Source organism: Lissotriton vulgaris, chromosome 1_1 (genome assembly GCF_964263255.1).
Source record: "Lissotriton vulgaris chromosome 1_1, aLisVul1.2, whole genome shotgun sequence".
Classification (NCBI taxonomy): domain Eukaryota; kingdom Metazoa; phylum Chordata; class Amphibia; order Caudata; family Salamandridae; genus Lissotriton; species Lissotriton vulgaris.
In genome coordinates, this window is record NC_141685.1 from 746,061,456 (window position 1) to 746,081,821 (window position 20,366).

Below are 20,366 nucleotides of genomic sequence, written 5' to 3' on the forward strand. Positions count from 1 at the left end.
CTTTCAAGACGTGTTAGCAATACTTTCCTAAGGAGCCATTGAGAAGGTCCCGGACTCAGAAATGGAAAGGGGTTGTTGCTCCTATTATCAAATCTTCGTGCCTAAGTTGGATGTAGGTTGTTCGGCCTATCTTAGATCTTTGCCCTCATAAGGCCTCACTGTGGAAGGATACATTCAGAATGCTCCTGTTGGCTCACATCCTGTCTGCCCTCGATCCTTTCGACTGGATGGTGGCATTAGACCTGCAGGAGGTATCAGTCTTGCAGTCCCACAAACGTTACCTGTGGTTCAAGGTAGGTCAAGCGTATTTTCAGTTTGCAATGCTCCCCTTGGCCTCACTAGTGCACCTCAAGTGTTCAAAAAAGGGATAGCAGTGGTCATTACCAATCTTCAGTGGTTGAGGGTATCAGTGTTTACCTACTTTGACAACTAGATGTTGAAGGCTGGTTTGCCACCGTCAGTCATGGACGTCTCCAGGCAGCAGCGATCCTCCTGACATCACTGGGGTGCTCGATCGATCAATAAGCAAAAGTCGCACCTGACTCGTCCACAGAGGATCCCTTTTCTAGAAGGCTTCTTGGCCTGTTAGCTTCCTACATGATGACTAAGCCAGGTGGCATATGTGTGCTGTGCAGTAGAATCTGAAGTCTCAGTGAGCCCAGTACCATGAAAACCTGTCAGATGCTATCCAGGTTTCAGAGGAGACTGCACACAATCAGCAGTGGTCGCTGCTTAAATGCAATTGGACCAGTGGCAAAATCCACCTCCCTTCCAACCCAGAGATGATGGTGGTGATGGATGTGTTAATGCACGGTTTGAGAAGTCACCTGAGGAGGTGGATATCAGTGGACTCTGGTCTCCGGAGAAAACCCAACTTCATATTAATCCTTTGGGGTTGCGATCCATTCATCTGTTGCTGAAAGCCTTCCTGTCTTCCATCAAAGGGAGGCTGGTACAGGTTTCCATGAGTTCTGAAAAAGGTCAGGAGCAACTGTGCCCAAGTCATCCTAGTATCTCCGGATTGGGCCAGAACAGAGTGGTACTCAGAACTGCTGCAGATGAGCATCTGCCCATTAAACGGGTTACCGTTCTGGGGGGGGGGGGTCATCAGTTGCAGGAACAGGGCAGGATTCTGCACTCAAACCTGTGCAATCCACACCTCCATGCATGGAGATTGAGCTTCAGCAATTAACTGTGCTTGAGCTACCACATGAGGTTGTGGATGGCACCCTTACTATCAGGCATCCATATGTGTCCTGGTGTGGGGTACTCAAGACAGACACTTTACAAGCCAATCTATCGGATGTCTTTTTGTTTACTTTGCCTTTGACCCAGCAAGTCCTTGCAGTGGGCACTATTAAAGGTTATTTGTTTTCCTTTTATGCCTTTTTATGTTTGCTGGACCAAGCTTCCTTGTTTAAATCACCTATTTTGATGCTGTTTATTAAACGTTTGTACAGGTGTTCCCTCATAAACAGTTTGTGATGCCAAAGCTTAATTTGGACATTTTCATGTTTACTCCCTTCGAGCTAGTGCGCTACTACTTATTGCTTCTTCTGACCTTGAGTGTACTCCAGGCTCTCGCTGTAAAACCGCCCGACACCACTTTGTTTCCAGACAAAGTGGTAAGTGTTTTTTTTTCATTTGGATGACTGGCTAGTGTAGGAACATTCCACAGCTTCCCCAGCTCTGGTCCAGTAATGTCTCTAGCAGATGAAGTCTCTCCTAAATGACCTAGGTTTTACCAGCAACTTCTAAAAGTCTCACCTCTCTCCTACACAGTGGCTGACTTTTGTTGAGGCGTTGCTCAATACAACATTTATGATGGCCTTGCCTCCTCAGAGACTGCAGATATCCAAGTAAAGATTCTGATATGTCTGATTTAAGTTGTTCAGACACCCATTATGTAGACCTTGTACTTAATGGCCACATGCATTCTTTTCAAGTCTCAGGCCAGGTGGTGGATGAAAGCTCTCCAGAAATGTCTAAGGAGGCAGTGGCTGCCACACTTAGATAGTGGTGGGACCAAGGTGCAGATCTTCCAGTTGGTGCATCATGCTCTGCACTAGTGAATAGGCCCATTTAACCTTTTCAAGAGGCTCCATTCAACCATCTTCAGGCTCAGTCTACAGTGGTCATAAATACCTCCTCGTTGGGGTGGTGTGCTCATCTGTGGAAAATGACGATACATGGTCTGTAGCCTGTGCCAGAGCTTCATTATATCAACAAACTGGGAAGCGTGTTATTTTGAAATCTGTATCTGATAGAGACATATAGCCACAGATTCCTTACCTGTGATTTTACCACGTATCAGACTGGATCTGGAAGATTTTTATTGAGCAGTACCCGTGCGTGCTCATAGGTGGCACAGTCGACTCCCTGTGACATTGTCAGTGTTGTCAAGTCTGTGTTGTCAATATACGCACCACTTCGGCATGCTGGCGTCAGTCTCGACATTCGAGGGCTCATTCTATGGAGCGTGTGCATGAGTCGGTTCCGCGTTTACCTCCCTTTCTGGGACCAGGAGCGACCTCTGGCCAGTTATGGGAGTTTTATAAAGCCATGAGCGCCATATCAGCATCTACACTGAATCCTCTGTTTAAACAGATTTAGATTTGAAGTCAAGAGTCTGTCTGATTTCTGGCCTTTATAATAGCTACTCTGTGAAGATAAAAATAAACCACAGCAGAAACTTAAAAGCACGTGGATTTTAAATAAAATAAGTCAGTTTACATCACACAATTGAAGGCTATGTATGGGCCTCTCTCGAACCAGCGCGGGGAAGCAAACATTTCTTTTTTACATTGATGGAAGGAATTCACAGTTTGAACTATGTAAATATATCCCTAGCCCTCTCCTATTCCATGATAATTAGGCCTGTGCAGCAGTGGCCACTTTATGTATATACTGAATAGATTTGCATGTGTGGTGATGGGGCCCTAAATCAATGACACAGACACCAGTTAGGGGATCGTAACTCTGGCCACAAGCACGTGCACTCGGCCTCTTTTATTATCAGCGTCACCTGACCCAGTGACGTCTGTGGTGAGTGGGTGCACAGTGTAAGGTTACACGAACAAACAACTAGACTGCGTCCTTGCAGGACACTACATCCCTCCCAAAGTTTAATGAAAAGAAAACAAAATGTCCAACCTGCAAGAAAACAGGATAACAACAATTTACAGCCCCAGCAGATTTTCTTCAGACGATTGGCTGGGAGAATGTTGAAAGTTCCTGGATTACAAAGTCAGTCAGATGAGCTTCACCTGAGCGGTGTACTTCAGATCATCCTTGTCCTGCTGCGCTTATGTACATTGTTCAACACTTGGGGTATCTGGAGCAGAATAGGATTGACCCTAGAGGGGTCTCGCCGGTGTTCCGAGTCCGGTGAATGACAACGCTTGTTAGTTGTTGGATCGTAACTCTGGCCACGAGCACATGCGCTCGGCCTCTTTTATTATCAGCGCCACCTGACCCAGTGACGTCTGTGGTGGGTGGGTGCACAGTGTAAGGTTACACGAACAAACAACTAGACTGTGTCCTTGCAGGACACTACAGCATGCAGTGAACGCTGGATTTTCAAGTGTGAATGATAAGTTAGTGATATATGCAGAATTCCCTCCATTTTACGTAAACCATAAGGAGATTACAGACACTGAATGACAAAAATGTAAGGTGCGAGTACAAAAAACAATATTGCCAAAAATACAGGATCATGAATTCACCAAATAAATACAAAAATGCAATTTAGTCTAAACTTGATTTTGACCTCATTAAGGAAACACTTTAAAAATAAGACTGCCCGGTCGTGGCAAGATCTGTTTGCGGATGTGAGGAACGGGAATTTAGCAAGTATCATATAGACTAACGCGTTTCTTCTTTTTTAAATTAAAAAACATTGTATATCGACAATTGCATGATCAACCGGATTGGAAAGAATACGCCTGGTAGATGCCCATTGTAGCAAAAGAATATATATATAACCACATAGCACATTCATGTAACCATCAGGAAGTAATGGAAGTCAGGAAATCATGATATGTTGACGTCTTCTTGTGATTGCATTTAAGGAATCTCAAATTGAGATTCCTTAAATGCAATGCATGAATGTAAAATAGCTAGCGATTCCGCTGATAGGGGTCGCTATTTACCGTGAAATCAAACTTCATGGTAAATAGCGAAAACTGTGAAAAATGCACTAAAGTGCATCTTTCAAAGTTGTATGTTACACACACACATGTCCTTGGGACATGTGTGTGCGCAATACCAGTGTCCAGGTCAATTTAAGGGGTGCAACAGGGTGTCCTTGAGATTGCATTCTCAAATTGCGATTAGCTAATTGCTAATCGCAAATTGAGAATTTCTCCCCATTCATTCCTATGGGCCTCTTGGCCCATAGGAATCAATGAGATGTCATTCCTTATTTGCGAATCGCACTCTGCGAGTCGCAGATAAGGAATATTTAGGAATTTCTAATATTTTAGCAAATCCTACATGCATCTGATTTTGCGAGTCCCTAAATGCGAATCCTTAAACTTCGCAATTAAGGACCTGTAAAATCGAACGTTGATGCATCTAGCAGATACTATCTACTCTCCTGTGTATAAACTCAAGTTTTTGGTTTATTTTCAGCCATGTTTTCATGTTTACAAAACACGAAAACATATTTCTGACATAGTTATACCGTCAAACTGCATTTAAATCGCTTCATCGTCTGTGTCTTAAGTTAGAGTTACAATGAATGCTTTTCATTTTTATTTCATCACAGCAGATTTATGCGAGAAAAGAAAGCATGTTAAAGCTTTGTACTCATTTTTTCATGAAAAATATCTACAGTACCTGCAACAGCCGCAAATCCTGGTACCTTTGCATCTGCAGCGTCAAAATAGGTAGTGTTTCATGCTTGCATTACTCAACTTCCACGCTCTACACACCTTGAAGGTGTTGCATTTAAGGGTTGGAAGCAGAGTCTAGTCTTGTGTATGTTTATTTATGTACATAAGTGATTGGCGTATTATGAAGAGCAAGCCTGGAAGAGGAGCACTGGAGGCTGTATATAGATATGTCAGGGAGACATATCAACATTGTGTACATCAAAATGTGTGGGAGGATGGCGAGTAAAATGTCTCTGTGACACACCTGGGTGGTAGGCAGATGTGATCAAGGCTACACTTTATCAATGATGAAAATCTATTGTCATAATTTAGTTCAATAAATTGTATGAATACCCTCCCCCCTAAAAAGAATAATAGTCTTTCTGACTCTAGGTGAGGGTATTACTAAAAAGGCTCTTGTCCTTCCCTTTTTTTCCCCTTTTTTCTTTCTCACATTTTTATTTCACTTGTGAGTCTGATACAGTGTGTAAGGTTTTCAGTATGAGTGTTGGTTGTATGTCGTGTTCACTGAGGATAAAATGAATGATGCATGTTGTGAGCTTTGATGTTTTGATATTATTCACTTGTTACACCCACATCTTTTGTGTGTTTGCCTATTCTGTGTAAAAAGAATTCCTTTTAGCTTCTCTCCCTGTCTGTAATGAAATATTCTTAAAATTATCAGGATATAACAAAAAATACACTTTTTGAAAAAATTTAAAAATAAAAACTGATTGAATTTGACATTTGTTTGTCCTCGTATATATCAACAGTTTAATTTCGTTGATTATAGAAATTAGGTGTACTTATCTTGCAGTATAGGCATCTTGTCTTGTTTACAATCCAAGGCTATGAAGGCAGCCCTGATTCACCATCCAATTCCTTTTTGTGGTGATCTAGAGACTGATGCTTTAAGTCTGGAGAGCTGGTCAGAGCGCCGTGTCTTTGACTTGGCCCCACTTACCACCGAGTGGCCAAACTGACTTGTGCCTCTATCCCGTGGTTTACTGAGACGCTTAGGAAGAGCTGAAGCACCTGTAAACGGCTGTACAGAGTGCGGATGATTACGTTTGATCCCGAGGACAAAGTTAAATAGAAACAGGCCCTGAAAACCCACCATTACAAAATTTGTGAGGAAAATAAACTTTTTTTTCCTCTAAAATTGAGGTAGCAAGCAATAAGAGTAAGGAAATCTTTAAGATTTACAAAGATTTCTCCTCCCTGAGTGCGGTGGGAATCTCATTTACCCCCTCTTCTACCTGGGTAAATCATATTGCTGACTACTTTCATAATAAAATCTGTACCATTCAAAAGTCTTTTACCACTTTACCTCCTGTGAAGGCAGATAGGGTGGAGCCTCTTAGTCTGGCGGGTCTTGGTACCTGCCCCTCCTTCACTCAATTTCCCCCTATTTCTTTAGAGATATCTCTTGAAATCATGAACTCTTTGAAGTCGGGTTCCCCGTCGGACCTCTGCCCAGCAAAAACAATGTCTGCCAGCGCAGAGATCCTAAACCCAGCCGTCACTGCTGTTCTGAATTTGTCACTACAAGAGGGGCTGGTCCCTAGACGCTGGAAAATGACCAAATGTATTCCCCTCCTGAAGAAACCCTCTGCAGACCCGACAGTATTTCATTACTGCCCTTCTTTTCTTAAGCTCTTGAAAAGTATGTTAATTTCCAACTGACAGAATACATGGAGGCCAATCATATACTCCATGATAGTCAGTCTGGTTTCAGACCCCATCTGAGCACTGAAACTGCCCTATTGGAAGTCTCCGACACCAAAATAGAGCAGCTGGATAGAGGGGGCAGTGCTGTCCTAATATTATTGGATCTGTCCGCGGCTTTCGTTACCGTGCCCCACGATCGACAACTACAAAGCCTGTCGGACTGTGGCATCGGGGGCACGGTACGTAAGTGGTACACCTCTTTTCTGAACGATCGCCACCAGGAAATCTGGTCTCCCCCCTTTGTGGCTCCCATCCAAACCTATGAAGGTGGGGGTCCCACAGGGATCCATCCTTAGCCCATCATTATTTAACATTTATATGGCTCCTCCTGCACTTGTAGCTGAGTCCATGGGGCCAAGATAGTATCATATGCAGATGATACTCAATTATTGTTTATGTGTGACAAAGGCTCTGGTTTTAAAGGCGAGGAGATCAATGCCTGTCTTACAGAGGTCTTCTCTTGGTTACGGCTTAATCAACTAAAGTGCAACCTAGAAAAATCAGAAATCATCTTTTTCGGTTGCCGGCCTCGTGAATCATGGCACAAATGGTGGCCTCTGGACATGACCCCTCCTATTGCTCCTGTCAGCCCTGTAAAGAACTTAGGGGTCAAGTTAGATACTACCCTTACAATGAAAGCTCAAATCCAGACCGTGGTGGGCTCATGCTTTGGCATGTTGAAAATTATCAAAAACGTTCGTCCTTTGCTACCGGTCGAGTGCCGCAAGACAGTAGTTCAAGCCCTGATTACATCCAGGCTGGATAATGTTAATATCTTGTACCTGGGCCTAACTGAGTATTTATTGAATCATCTGCGGGTGGCTCAAAATGCAGTGGCTAGGGCCATCCTAACGGTAGGGCCCAGAGCACCTATGACAATCCACCTGAAGGACCTACAATGGCTTCCGGTATGTAAGAGGATCCAATTAAAAATGCTGGTCCTAGCTTTCCATGCCTTTCATGGCACAGGCCATGGTATCTTAGGAGAAGGATCCAACCTTACGTGCCACAACGGGCCTTGAGGTCCTCTCGCCAGTCACTAATACACATACCCAAGTTTCTCAGCTCCCATATAGGCGGTCGTTCGTTTCAACTGCTGGCCGTCTGCTCATGGAACCGATTGCCTCCTCATCTTAGGCAAGTGCAGGACCTGTTGACTTTCAGAAGACAGCTTAAAACCTGGCTTTTCCAGCTGTAATTCTTCCGGTGACCGTGGCCTGTTGGTAAGTTTTGTTTCTGTTTTCCAGTGGTCCCGTTGTCCGCACCAGGACACTCTGTGGAGTAGCCGTGCGCTTTACAAGTACCTATTTTCATTTTATTTCATTTCATTTCAACAACTGCAGAACTAAACAGGCAAGAGTTGTGTGCTGGGGTGGGGGGGGGGGGGGGTGTATTGTTTTAGATTCTGAGTGCAGTTGGAAACCACTTGCTTCCAGTTTTCTATTTTGTGCTTTCCTAGACTTGAGATGCATTTCTTTATTTTCTGTGACTTTCTGAGTATTCAGCAGCGCAGGGACATCTTAAGGATTTCGGGGACCCTGAGCCAAATGTAATTTGGGGGCCACTGTTCTGAACAGCTTTGGGGTCATGATCTAATTCCAGCTCTTTCGTGCCCTCTTTGGCATGGTGACTGAAGGTGCACAGGCGCGCACTGGTCCATATTCTAAATGTGTTGACATTTAATACTCAAAGATAATGGCCCCATTTTCTATATTAGAAAGTACAGCTGCATCTCACTAATATTATTGAAAATAATCTTTGTAACCCGAACCCATTTCTCGTTTGTGAGGTCCCGTTTTGATCTAAAAGAAACGTTTTTTATGGATGTTGCTAGTGTTGAAAAAAAAAATTCGGAAAAATGTCTGTAATAGACTCCCACATAAAAATTAAATTAAAGGAAAACGGTGCTTAAAATAATCTGTTTCAAAATTCTCCAAGGTCATCAGGCCAACACTCTGCAGAACAAAGTTGGCTGTATCAATGAGCGGGCCCCCTGGAAGGCTGGGCCCTGGGACAGGGCTCACTTTGGCCATGCCTTAAAACTTCTGCAGCGGCGGTAGCTGCAGTTTTTTTTATCCCTCTGTACCTCTGCAGAGAAACCTTGGTGCTCACGTTGGGAGAAGCAATGGAAATGAGACACCCGCAGGGTGATCAGTGGGGGAGTGGCTAACACTTCAATGACTTCACATTTTATTCAAAGAGCTTACACGTTTTGACAGATCGCAGCCACAGATAAAACACTTTCCTGTACAAAGTAACTGTAGTACGACCAGTGATCGGCAATAATTTATTTGTATCTGCAGTACCCATAACAATGAATTTAAGTGTTTATTATAGGTTTGTTTCCTTTGCGAAAAAGGAAAACTAAAGTTGGAAGATGTTTGATTAGCTTTGATTTGAATTGTGAATTCCCCACCCTTGCTCTCCCCTGGCTTGCATAACCTCACATTTTTCATCCTGATAAAGCATACCAGGTCTCAACACCATGTTTACTTCTTAATTGTGGATTCCTTCATATATCTCATGTCTCCTTTCCCCATCCAGGGACGTTTGGGTCTACAAGGAAGGCCAGGACCACCAGGCCCAGTGGGACCAGTGGTAAGTAGTTCAGTTCCATCAAGGCGCAAAGCAACTCCAGCACTGTTCCAACCCTGCCTATGTCCAACATGGTGCATCAAGCCTTACGCCTGCTTCAAGCAGGTGCAAGGTTTTGACGCAGCGGGGTCGGAAAAGTGACTGAGTGAAATCTTGTAGCTTTCACTCAGCCACTTTTGCGAGGCGTTCCTGCGCCGAACGCCCCACCCCCGCTCCGTAACACCCACATGAAACCTGACGCAGGTTTCATGTGGCACAGGGCTTTATAACATGACGCATCTCACTAGATGTGTCACGTTGTAAATACCCCGTAGCATGGCGCTGGCTTTATGCCGCCGTTGCGTCACAGAAGTGACGCAACGGCGGTGCAAAAGTAGCGTACTGGGCTTGTAAATCTGCCCCTAGGTTTTTGCTGTGCTTCCATTTGGCTTAACAATGGCACCTTGAGTCTTCACAAAGGTAATGATGATGGTTGAGGCCCACCTCAGAAGATCAGGCATCCTATTTAACCATACCTGGACAGGTGGCTGATCAAATTCGGGTCATCAGAGGTGATATTACACTACCTGCAGTCAACAGTGTCCTTGCTGTTTGACTTGGACCTTTCGATCAAGAGGCCAAAATATCACCTGTGTCCCTTCCAATGAACAAATCCAGTACATGGGGTCGGTACTGGACACCACTTTGATCTATGCCCCCCCAACCCCCAGAGGATTGGCAACATCAAGGAGATGGTTCAATCATTCAAATAAGGCATATGAGGACCAGTTCTGAAGGTAACATAACTACTAGATCTGTTAGCTTCCTGCATTCTCATAGTCAAGCATGCACTTTGGCACATGAGGGCCATGCAGTGGTGCCTCCACATCAGTGGCTACAGCGCAGGTGACCTTTTGGATTCCATTGTGATCTCTCCCAGGGCTCTCACAGTAGGTGATCTATCAGAAGAATTGAATAGTAAAAATAGGAGTACTCTCACAACAGGTCTAGGGCTCTGTATAGCAAACAGTGCTAGCACAAACATGAGGCTGTGACAGAAGGAATAGCTCTTATGTTGGTGGCCATTGCTGACAGCAGGTGCAATTCCAGATATGGTCTGCAGAACTGACAGTTTTCTGTGTTGTCAGTTTCTTTGAGAGCAGTGTTCACCCAAAATCATGTAAAGGCTGCCTATATTAGCCTACAATCCTCATGATGCCCTCCATGACTCTGCTATCTGTCTGCGACACCCAGTTTTATGTCAATCCCTGGTAAGCCTTTCCATTTCCAGCTAGCTGAAGAGGGTAGAGGGGACTGATAGGAGTCAGTATTTATGTAAGTGGGGGAAAGAGTGGTGCTTAAGATGGATACTCTCACCAGCCTAAGATATGATTCAGAGGCTGATAATCTCTTCCCTTCTTTTCAGTTGAATGCTTGACATCACCAAGATCTCCAAAATGCTAGTGGTTGTGGTGCATCCCCAAAAGGTGATGGTCAGCACTCTTCTGGCACTCCTTCCCCAATTAAGTTTGTTCATTCACATCTGTTGTCTTCAAGGCAGCGGAGGCGCTTGAATTGGCCATACCAACTGCGGAACCTAAGTTCAACATCCTCCGTGAAATACTGCAGACATCTTTTGCAGTCCCCGAACCACTCTTGCCATTTAACAAACTTTTACTGAAGCCAGTAATGACTGCCATGGAGAAACCTCTCTTGGGACAAGTAGTTCAAAAATGGTTGTGGCATGGTTACTTTGCCTGACTTTTCTGGCCAAAAATTTCCACCAACAATGTGGTCACTTTTGGGGCTTTTCAACTAGAAAACCGTCAAAGGAATGGCAAACATCTCAGTTGGTTCCATATCATTTTACCAGTTGATTTCCATGGCCATCCACCTACTGCAAGGAAGTGTTCCTGAGTACATGTCTCAATCTTGGAGGTGGTAGCTCTCGCCCAGTTGCACAAGGGGGCTATAGAAGCAGTGTCATAGAATGAAACAGGCACAATGTTTTACTCTATTGACTACTTGTTTTCCTAAGAAGTACAGGGATCACAGACCCCATGTTAGAAATAAGGATTCAGTACCTCTCTGATTAGCAAGACAAATTCAAAATGCTGACCTTAAGTCAGGTCCTTCTGGCCCTCAGTGCACAAGATTAGATGGATGGCATTTCTGGATCTCCACTATACCTATTTCCATTTGTCTATCGTCCAAGCTCACGGACATAACCACTGCTTCACAGTGGGGTCTCATCACCACTATTTGGCTCTACTGTTTGGTCTCACAACCATCCGTGAGTCTTCAACAAAGTGTTGGTTGTGGTAGCGATTTTACTCAGGAGGTCAGGAGTCCAAGTAAATCCATACTTGGATGACTGGCTGCTGAAGGCAGGGTTCTCTGCAGTAATCACAGACCATCTGCCCCAATGCAGTACTCCCTTTCACTGCTTAGGCTTCAACCGTCAGAAGTTCTGCCTCATCCTTGCAAAAAGGCTAAGCTTCATCTACACAGTGCTTGACACAAGCATATGTGAGATGTTTCTCCAGCTGAGAGGATTTTGCATCTTTGGAATGAGTCCTAGCCTTCTGATTCAGATTCTGATCCTGGTTCTACAGGCCCTTTGCCTGGCAGACTTGTTGGGTTCTTGCTGTTTGCGTTGCATTCCAGGTGACAGATGAGGACCTTTTAATAGTGTTTCAGGAAATATTGACTCTAGAACCACAGGAGTTTTTCAGCTCATGTAGACATCTTCTGTTCTGTCCTCCTGAACCTCTCTTGGTGGACATTTTCCCTCAATCTCAAGGAGAGTCTCTGCTTAATTTCTTCGCACTCACATGTTACAATTTCTGTGGATTCCACCTCGTTCGACTAGACTGACAATCTGTTGGATTCTCGGCTCAAAGTCTTTGGTACATATTAGAGCAACAAATATATAACAGCGTGTTAGGGTTGCAGGCGTTCATTTTGCCCTGAACATATTTCTTTCTTCCATCTTTGGGTGTGTTGGTCGGATGGTTTTGGATAACACCACCACCATCCATTATTATCAAAAGACTATATAGTGTTCCATCTAGGACCCTATATTGGGAGCCCCATGTTTGTAACAGTCGGATTTGCAATGGGCCATTTTCTCAGTGGTGGCCCATTTAGTGATCACTCTGAACATGGAAGGGGGATGCTATGAATTGGAATCACCTGTCACTGGAGAATCATGAATGGGCATGTCATTCAGAAGTGACATCTTGACTCTCTTCACTGGGATGCTTTTAGATAGGCCTCTTTTCAAGCGTGATGCATAGGACATGCTCTCAATTCTGTTCCTTAACCTTCAATCTACATGGCTCCTATGGGACACCTTCTAGTCCAACTGGCCATGGCAACTACTCTACGCCTTCCCTCAGATTCCTTCTCTGCCTGGGGTTTCCTGGCCAGCATTCTTTATTCATGTCTCAACTTCTTTATTCATGTCTCCACCAGTGGCACCATTTTTGAATGCTTTATTTTGCTTATTCCCCCTGTCCTTTTATTGTTCCACAGAAAGATTTACATTTAATGTTAACTTACTCATTGGTTTTGGTATTCGATCACAGTTGTTCTTTTCACCTACTTACACTTAAAAGGGCATTTTAGTGGAAATCACCTTTTTCCTTTAAAATCAGCGATTTACTGGTCTTCCCCCGTCTAACCACTATTACTGTTTTCTACTCAGACAAGCTGGTTCTCTGTACTTGTCTATCCTTTCAGCAGAAAGTTGTATCTGCTTTCCCCATTGTCTGATCTACAACTCTAACAAGCTTCTTTCCACCTCCTTTCCATTACAAGTAACTGAAGAAGTTACACACTGGACTATGAGCCTGCTGCATTGACTAAACATAGCATAACAGAGTAGACGATCAGCTCTTTGTACGCTTTTTCAGACCTATGAAAGAGAAAGTGGTGTCTCAGTATAATATTTCTTGTAGGGTTACCCTTTGATTCAGGATCTGCCATACTTTGGCCAAGTAAACCCTCCCTCTGTGGGCCATGGAAACTTTCAATGCCTTGTCAGGGGCAACCCTTGGCTGATATTTTTCACATGGTCACTTGTTTGTCCCTGCATACATTTGCAAACGTTGCTGTCTGATAGCTCAAGCACACTATGACAGATACTCCACCAGGGCTGTGTTGCATGACTTCCTTGTTTAATTGATACTTGTCAATTCATACACCCAGATGCGTATTGATGTGGGACTCATTCATAAGGTGAGGAATCTGCAGAGAAAAGTATATGTCATATGGAAAATGTACTTACCTTTGGTAATATTATTTCTGGTGAGTACTATATCTTCCTGTAGATTCTTTACCACCTCCCTCCTTCCCTTCTGAGATAGTGCTGCTCTTAATAAGGTCCCATCATGTGCAGTGAGGTTTCTGCTAGCATTGCTTTCTGCACGTTAACTCTCCCGTTTCCTCTCTGCATTTGGGTGCAGGATATACAGATAGCACCTTATGTAGGCTGGTGCCATCACATCCTGGGTGGGCGCAGCAGCGACAGAAGCCATGTGGCTCCACCTGGCAGTGCTGAAGAGCTATTGAGGGTAATAAAGCTTTCAGAATCCAGTCTGGCAACTGGAGAAATGTCATAATCTGTGGGTAAATATAGTTTTCACCACAAACGTTATCAAAAGTAAGTAATGTTATTTTTATGGAATATGAGCCATATTTACCATTTTTTCACACAACAAAACGCAGCAAGACATATTGTGAATTCTGTCCTCTCCTTGCACAGTCCCACTCAGTGCAGCCTTTTGACAATACAGTCGCCCTTGCCTCTTGGTGCAAGGGTGCCTGCGTTGCAGGTAGGATTGTTTTTTACAGAAATGGAAACCGTTCTGCCACTTAGAAAGAGGAACCAATGAGTAGAAATAAAGATATTTCTCGTTGCTGCGCCTCAGGTGGGAAGGCGTACAATTCTGCTGCATTTCCAGGCCTCCCAGAGTTGGTAGGTCTGGTGGTGCTTCAGAATGCATGGGTGGATGCGTGAGGGCACTGACGCTCCACCTATGGGATGCTTCCACCACGCAGTGTAAGGCAAGGCAGCGAGTTGCACTGCCTTGCAGTACACCAGATTTATCAAACTAGGCAGGGCCACGCGGGTGGACCTTGCGTGGCTTGGTGAACCTAATTCTAAGTTTTTTGTCGCCCTATGTCACATTGCGTGGCACAAGGAGAAACCAAAACAATGAAAATCCCCCCCCTAAAGGTTCCAACCCATATTTATCATAGTGTTGTATTACACATTGTGCCACACATGGGAGTGTAAGGGCGACGCAAGACTAAAGTCTGATTTATCAAGCCATGTAAGGCCACCTTGCAAGGCCCTGAATCGCTTGATAAATCAAGAGTAACAAAAGGTAGAGGGAAAAGCTGCCTTGCGTTACTTTGCCCGAGGGAGGCATGGGTGGAGCATGGGTATTCTCAAGCATCCACCCAGGGATTTTGATGCATTCACAAATTCACCATTAGTGGTAGACCTGAGAATGCGTCAAAATGCTACGCCTCCCCAGGGGAGATGTTACAAAGATAAATATCTTTATTTCACCAACTTTTTTCTCTTTCTATCTGTGCTGCATTCTTCAGCACTCATAGAAAGAGGAAAATCCCTCTCAGGGTTGTTTTTGTGCAGGAATGTGTACCTTCCTGCACAAAAACCTTCCTGCTAAAAACAAAGGCACTCTTGTACCTTGGTGCTGGTATATGGCAGTTAGGATCATTGTCGACATTGCTAAATGAGCATGCGCTCTGCTGCCATGATGCTGCTTTTGCACACGTTACTACATGACTTTATTTTGCAAAACTCTGTTTGTGCCTTTCACATGAGAACTGTCTTCTTTCTGCGTTCCCTGCTTGTTCCTGGAGTTTAGTCTGAACACGATGTGCAAGGTCGATAAACATGCCTCTTGTTATTCTGTTCTGGGCAATCAGTAGCACCTAGACAAAACATGCTAGACACAGCAGCACTGCTGGAGACACGTGCTTTGATATTACGGGGATACATGTTGTTCACGCACGCTTGGAGAGAGACCTTTCCTTGGAGAAGAACTATGCTGTTCCTATGATGTAGCCCTTCCAACTAGGCTCTAAGGTATGGGGTCTGCAGACAAAGCCCAGAGATCTTCCTTTATATAATAAACTTCAACTATCAAGGGGAGGTGGTTAGGCTTTATAGTCCCTTTTCCACTGTATATGATGACATCCCCCTTTCTATTTTATGGTATTGTAACAATGCTAACTGGATTCTTGAGAGAGTCGGGAGTGCTGTGTTCTGAGTTGTCTAATCATTTGCAGCTTTGTGATTATGTAGGAGAACAAATTAGACACTATAGCTAGTCAGTTCTAGGATTTTGGGTACTAAGTTTGTAGGAAGGTACAACCTCTATACACCGAGGTCCTGTTTTCCTGCTCATAGTTTTGTGTATGTGCAAAATCTTTCAACATGGCGCTGCCAACATTTGGTATGGTTCTTATCTGCAAAACGCCTGAGTAGTGTTTGTGCTTGTCCACAAACCCCTCACTTCTGTTTCTGGAGACAGCTGTGATGGTGTAGCCTCTTATGTTGTGATATTTTATAGGTTTTTCAAGCTTGAATTTTGAAAGGACTTTCTCTTTTATATTACCCTGTTATTGCTCTGCCACGCATAGGTTGTTCTAATCTATTATTGAAAATGGCGATTGTTATAGTGCCTCCTAACCGCGCACCACTCAGGGCTTATTTGACTTAATATGGATTACCTGATGCTGTTGTTGCGCTATCTTTTTTGTAGATCCAGCATTCCGCTTTGAGGTATTTTATTCTTGGGGCACCTTTCCGGCAGTCGATGGAACAGATAATTTGTTTCACAAGTACACTGCCAACGCGACTCAGCAGGATTAAAGATCTTATAGATCTCTTGAGGTTCCCTTAACAGCCTGGCAACACCAAATATGGTTTAATGGCCCTTCCTCACCCAATAACACCCATCCGTTTAGGCTCCTTGTCTGCAGATGGGGCCACTTGGCCCGGTTTGGCTGGGTACACCTGCAACCAACTTGTCTCACTGCTACAGTCGCAGAGCTACGCATATTACATTCTTCATTAATACGTATACATAGGGCTGTGTTTCTGTTCATGTTGCACAACTTCCAGATGGGACCACCTGGCGCTGCAGCACAAGCACCTGCACCTGGTGGTGTGACCATCAGTCCCTTAATGGTTAATTCTGTGATGGACAAGCGTCTGCAAAATAAGGATGAAGTTCCTTATTGGCTTGCTAAGAACTTTGGACAACTCAAAGCTGTTTTTCCAAATACCACACCTGTGGAGAAACACAGGATTTTGACCATAGTTTGCCTATGGCCTGGTTCCTGAATTAGCTGATTGTAACAGTTGGGGTAGAGTGTTTGCAGCGGTGTATTCAATGTGTTTTGGCACCCCCTCAATGACCATTCTCCCATCCATGATTAAACGTGTTCAGGATGAACATAAGGCCGAGGGGGCCATGGAATTGGGAATGGGACTGGTGGGTGTGTTCGATATTGTTTGCGATATGATACTTGCTAATGTTATGGGTGATGCTGTGTGCTTACAAGTGGAAAGCAGAAAAAGGGGGTGATTCTAATTCTGGACTAGAAAGGCTTGAATCACATACAAAACTAGTCTTACAGAGAATGCCTCTCCCACCACAAATCAAACATTATTCTTAATGCCTTCAGAAGTCATCTTTATTAACTCCGGGCCTGTTTTTCTTTTTCTTTGCTCTTTCTTGTATTCATTACGTTTTTTCTTATTTAATATTTACACGCACCTCATTATCTCTGTAAGACAAGTGGTGTGCTTACAAGTGGCACAATGGTTGGAGGCTGTGGCAGACGCAGATAAGCAACGCAAATTGCCAAAGATTATTGCTAATGCTTATAAAACCATAAGGCACAATAGCCTGGGAGTCAAACCTTCTACTCAATCGCAAACTCAACAAAAAGCCCAAACTCATAAGGATGGGCGACTGTTCTTTCCTAAAAAGAAGTGGAGAAATAATAAACAGGAGCAGCAACAACAGAAGCAGGGTTCGTGTGCTGGTTCACCGACACCCGAGTCTTCTGAGTGTACTTATGACTTGCGCGATCGTGCAAAAATTGAGACTCCTGTTAGATTCCAAGTCCCTGATCAGTGCTCTCCTAATTCTTTACAGTACACATCGAACTCTCAAGTCGGTGGTGGGGAACACTAGATCGAGCCAAGGGTCCAACCACACAACAAAGGCGAGATCAACTTCGACATTTTGACATTAAATTAAACAAGACCCCCTTATCAAACGAAGAAAGTTGCCGCTTTAATAGCGAAGTATGCCTCAGACGGTGAGAACGCATCTTCCAGATTGGACATGGGTGGTGACTCTGCTCGACAGTGCGGCAGAGGTAACCATAGTGAAGGAGGCACTGCGTCACTGCCTGGAGGCAAAAGCAACTGATTTCATTACAGTAGAAACACCTGATATACAAGCTGCCCTCCCCCGGATAGACTCTATGAAATTGTCTTCCAAATCGAAGGTGATATACAGCGAACAATCGCAGCAGTTTTTAGGGAACATTTGACTTCCACTCACGACATTTTGCTGGTGGAGGCGGATTGGCCCCCACCATCTGTGCAAACCTCTCCTAGAGGGGAAGACGTGATACTTCCGAGTTTTTCGTGTTACATCCCTGAGGAACATGCAAAAGCTTACGCGTCGGAGTGGGCTTTGGCCCTTGCTCCAGCGGTGTACCTTAATCAGGTGGACTGGGATAGAGATTCCCCGGCACATGCTGCAATATCCAATCAAACGAGAAGCTAATGCTCCTGTTTGTGACATTCTAACTCAGTTGGAGTATCAAGGAGTGATTGAATCCGTCATATCACCGATGAATAATCCTCTTTTTACGGTATCTAAACCTGGCGGCTCATATTGCATTGTATTAGATTATCGAAATTTGAAAAGTCATTGTCGTACATTTGCGGTATAGAACACACATAGCTCTTCACTAGTGAACAGTCTTATTCATAAGAAGTAAAAAACTACGATGTATAAAGCCAATGGTTTCTATAGTCACAATTTAGCTCATAAGAGCAGTGACTTGACAGCATTTACCACCGTTGGGAATCAGAAAATATGTATGTGTTTGCCTATGGGGTATAAGAATAGCCCCGGGGCTTTCGCTGCACGTTTGAGTCTTTGTTAGACAGCATAGGCCCTGATGCGTTCTCGTATGTTGATGATATTTATCTGATGGACGATAAACTGATACAACATCTTGTCCAAGTCGATCGCATTATTTTGTTGTTTGCCCACTATGGATACAAATTCAATTTTGCTAAATCGCACATTTTGCGGAGCTCTTTTTGAGCTACGAGCTTAATAATAAAGGTAGGGGGTTTGCCCCCAAGTTTCTGGAGAAATGTGCACAATTGTGACCTCCTTCTACACTGAAAAAGCTTCAGTCTTTGCTGGGAATTTTCAATTTCGGGGGGGGCGGGAGGTGGGGGGGGGGGGGACATTCCAGATTAAGCCCAGTGTATCAAACCGCTATATGCGTTGATACAAACAACATTTTCTTCTTACAGATGGCTTCCGGAACATACCTCTATTCTGCAATCTTTGCAAACAAATTTGCTTGCAACTAACTGCTTGCTGATGTGTGACAATACCACAAACCTGGTGATCCATATAGTACTGGGGACAGTGGGTTTCACATTCTTGAAGTTCAATGAGGGAGACACATTACCTATTGCATACAAATCACATTTATACATAGCGGCTGAAATGTGATTTTCGAATGTTGAAAAAGTTTTGCCTGCGGTCCAAATGGCGATTCTGAAATGCATTCTTATGGGTACACCTCTCCGTGCTTCAGAAGCAGTGACTGAGGCAAGTGTACCAAACTCTAACGCATTACATCCCTGTTGGATATAATGGGCTACTTCTTTCACATCGGCTGATGTCACGTTTATCTTTGATCCTGCTATTCAGACACAGGAGTGTTTATAGTATGAACATGTTCATCCTCCTCCACTGTTGTTGCTTCCTTTGGATGAGAACAAATGTATCATCTATGCTGATGGCTCGGCCCAACCGGCCGTCGGTTCCAAATACGCTTATTCAGCTACTTGCGCTATTGTAGCTGGTTCAATTGTCAAATGAGAATGTAAGTCTTCCATAGTGCATACACAGGCCCTTGAAGACTGTACAGCACAATTGGTGGAGCTGCATGCCCTTGTTCTTGTTCTCGAGTTAGCTGATCCTAATGTGAATACTTCTATTGTTTTCGATTCTTTCTCCCACTCACACAGGTTATCCATACTCTTGGCCACCGCGCTTGTCGGAGCACATGCTGTTGGTAATTCTTTCCGATTCAGAAAAGGGGGTGGTGATGAACAGAGTGTCTGAATTAAGCAGACCACTCTTACCCAGTCCTAAGATCAGGGCTTGATCCATCACCGTTATTTATCTCACTGCCCCATCCCAGCTCAGAACCTGGCTATATGCAAATCAGTCTGTCCCTGGCCCAGTGCATCATGGGAACAGGGCAGACTAAACTACCAAGCCAATTCTTCACCAGAAAGGAGACAAGCTACCGGGGACCGGTTTCTGGCATTTCAGCCGTCTTCGGCCCGGCTTATTTGAATCCTGATGGAGCAGTGAGAAAGGGACTCATGTCTGAGTATACCCTGCCACACCTATAGTGGCCAAAAACGATTCGGAAAAGGGGGTGGTGATGAACAGAGTGTCTGAATTAAGCAGACCACTCTTACCCAGTCCTAAGATCAGGGCTTGATCCATCACCGTTATTTATCTCACTGCCCCATCCCAGCTCAGAACCTGGCTATATGCAAATCAGTCTGTCCCTGGCCCAGTGCATCATGGGAACAGGGCAGACTAAACTACCAAGCCAATTCTTCACCAGAAAGGAGACAAGCTACCGGGACCGGTTTCTGGCATTTCAGCCGTCTTCGGCCCGGCTTGCTTTAATCCTGATGGAGCAGTGAGAAAGGGACTCATGTCTGAGTATACCCTGCCACACCTATAGTGGCCAAAAACGATTCAGAATAGGGGGTGGTGATGAACAGAGTGTCTGAATTAAGCAGACCACTCTTACCCAGTCCTAAGATCAGGGCTTGATCCATCACCGTTATTT

At 44.3% G+C, this 20,366-nt stretch overlaps 1 long non-coding RNA gene across 1 annotated transcript in view; it reads left to right on the plus strand.

Moving 5' to 3' along the window:
* The first annotated feature begins 9,148 nt into the window (after positions 1 to 9,148).
* LOC147747752 (uncharacterized) overlaps positions 9,149 to 20,366 on the plus strand; it is a 59,157-nt gene continuing 47,939 nt past the window's right edge. Inside the window, exon 1 of the long non-coding RNA XR_015299690.1 lies at positions 9,149 to 9,203. This is a non-coding gene — a long non-coding RNA (uncharacterized LOC147747752). The remainder of the gene's footprint in view (positions 9,204 to 20,366) is intronic.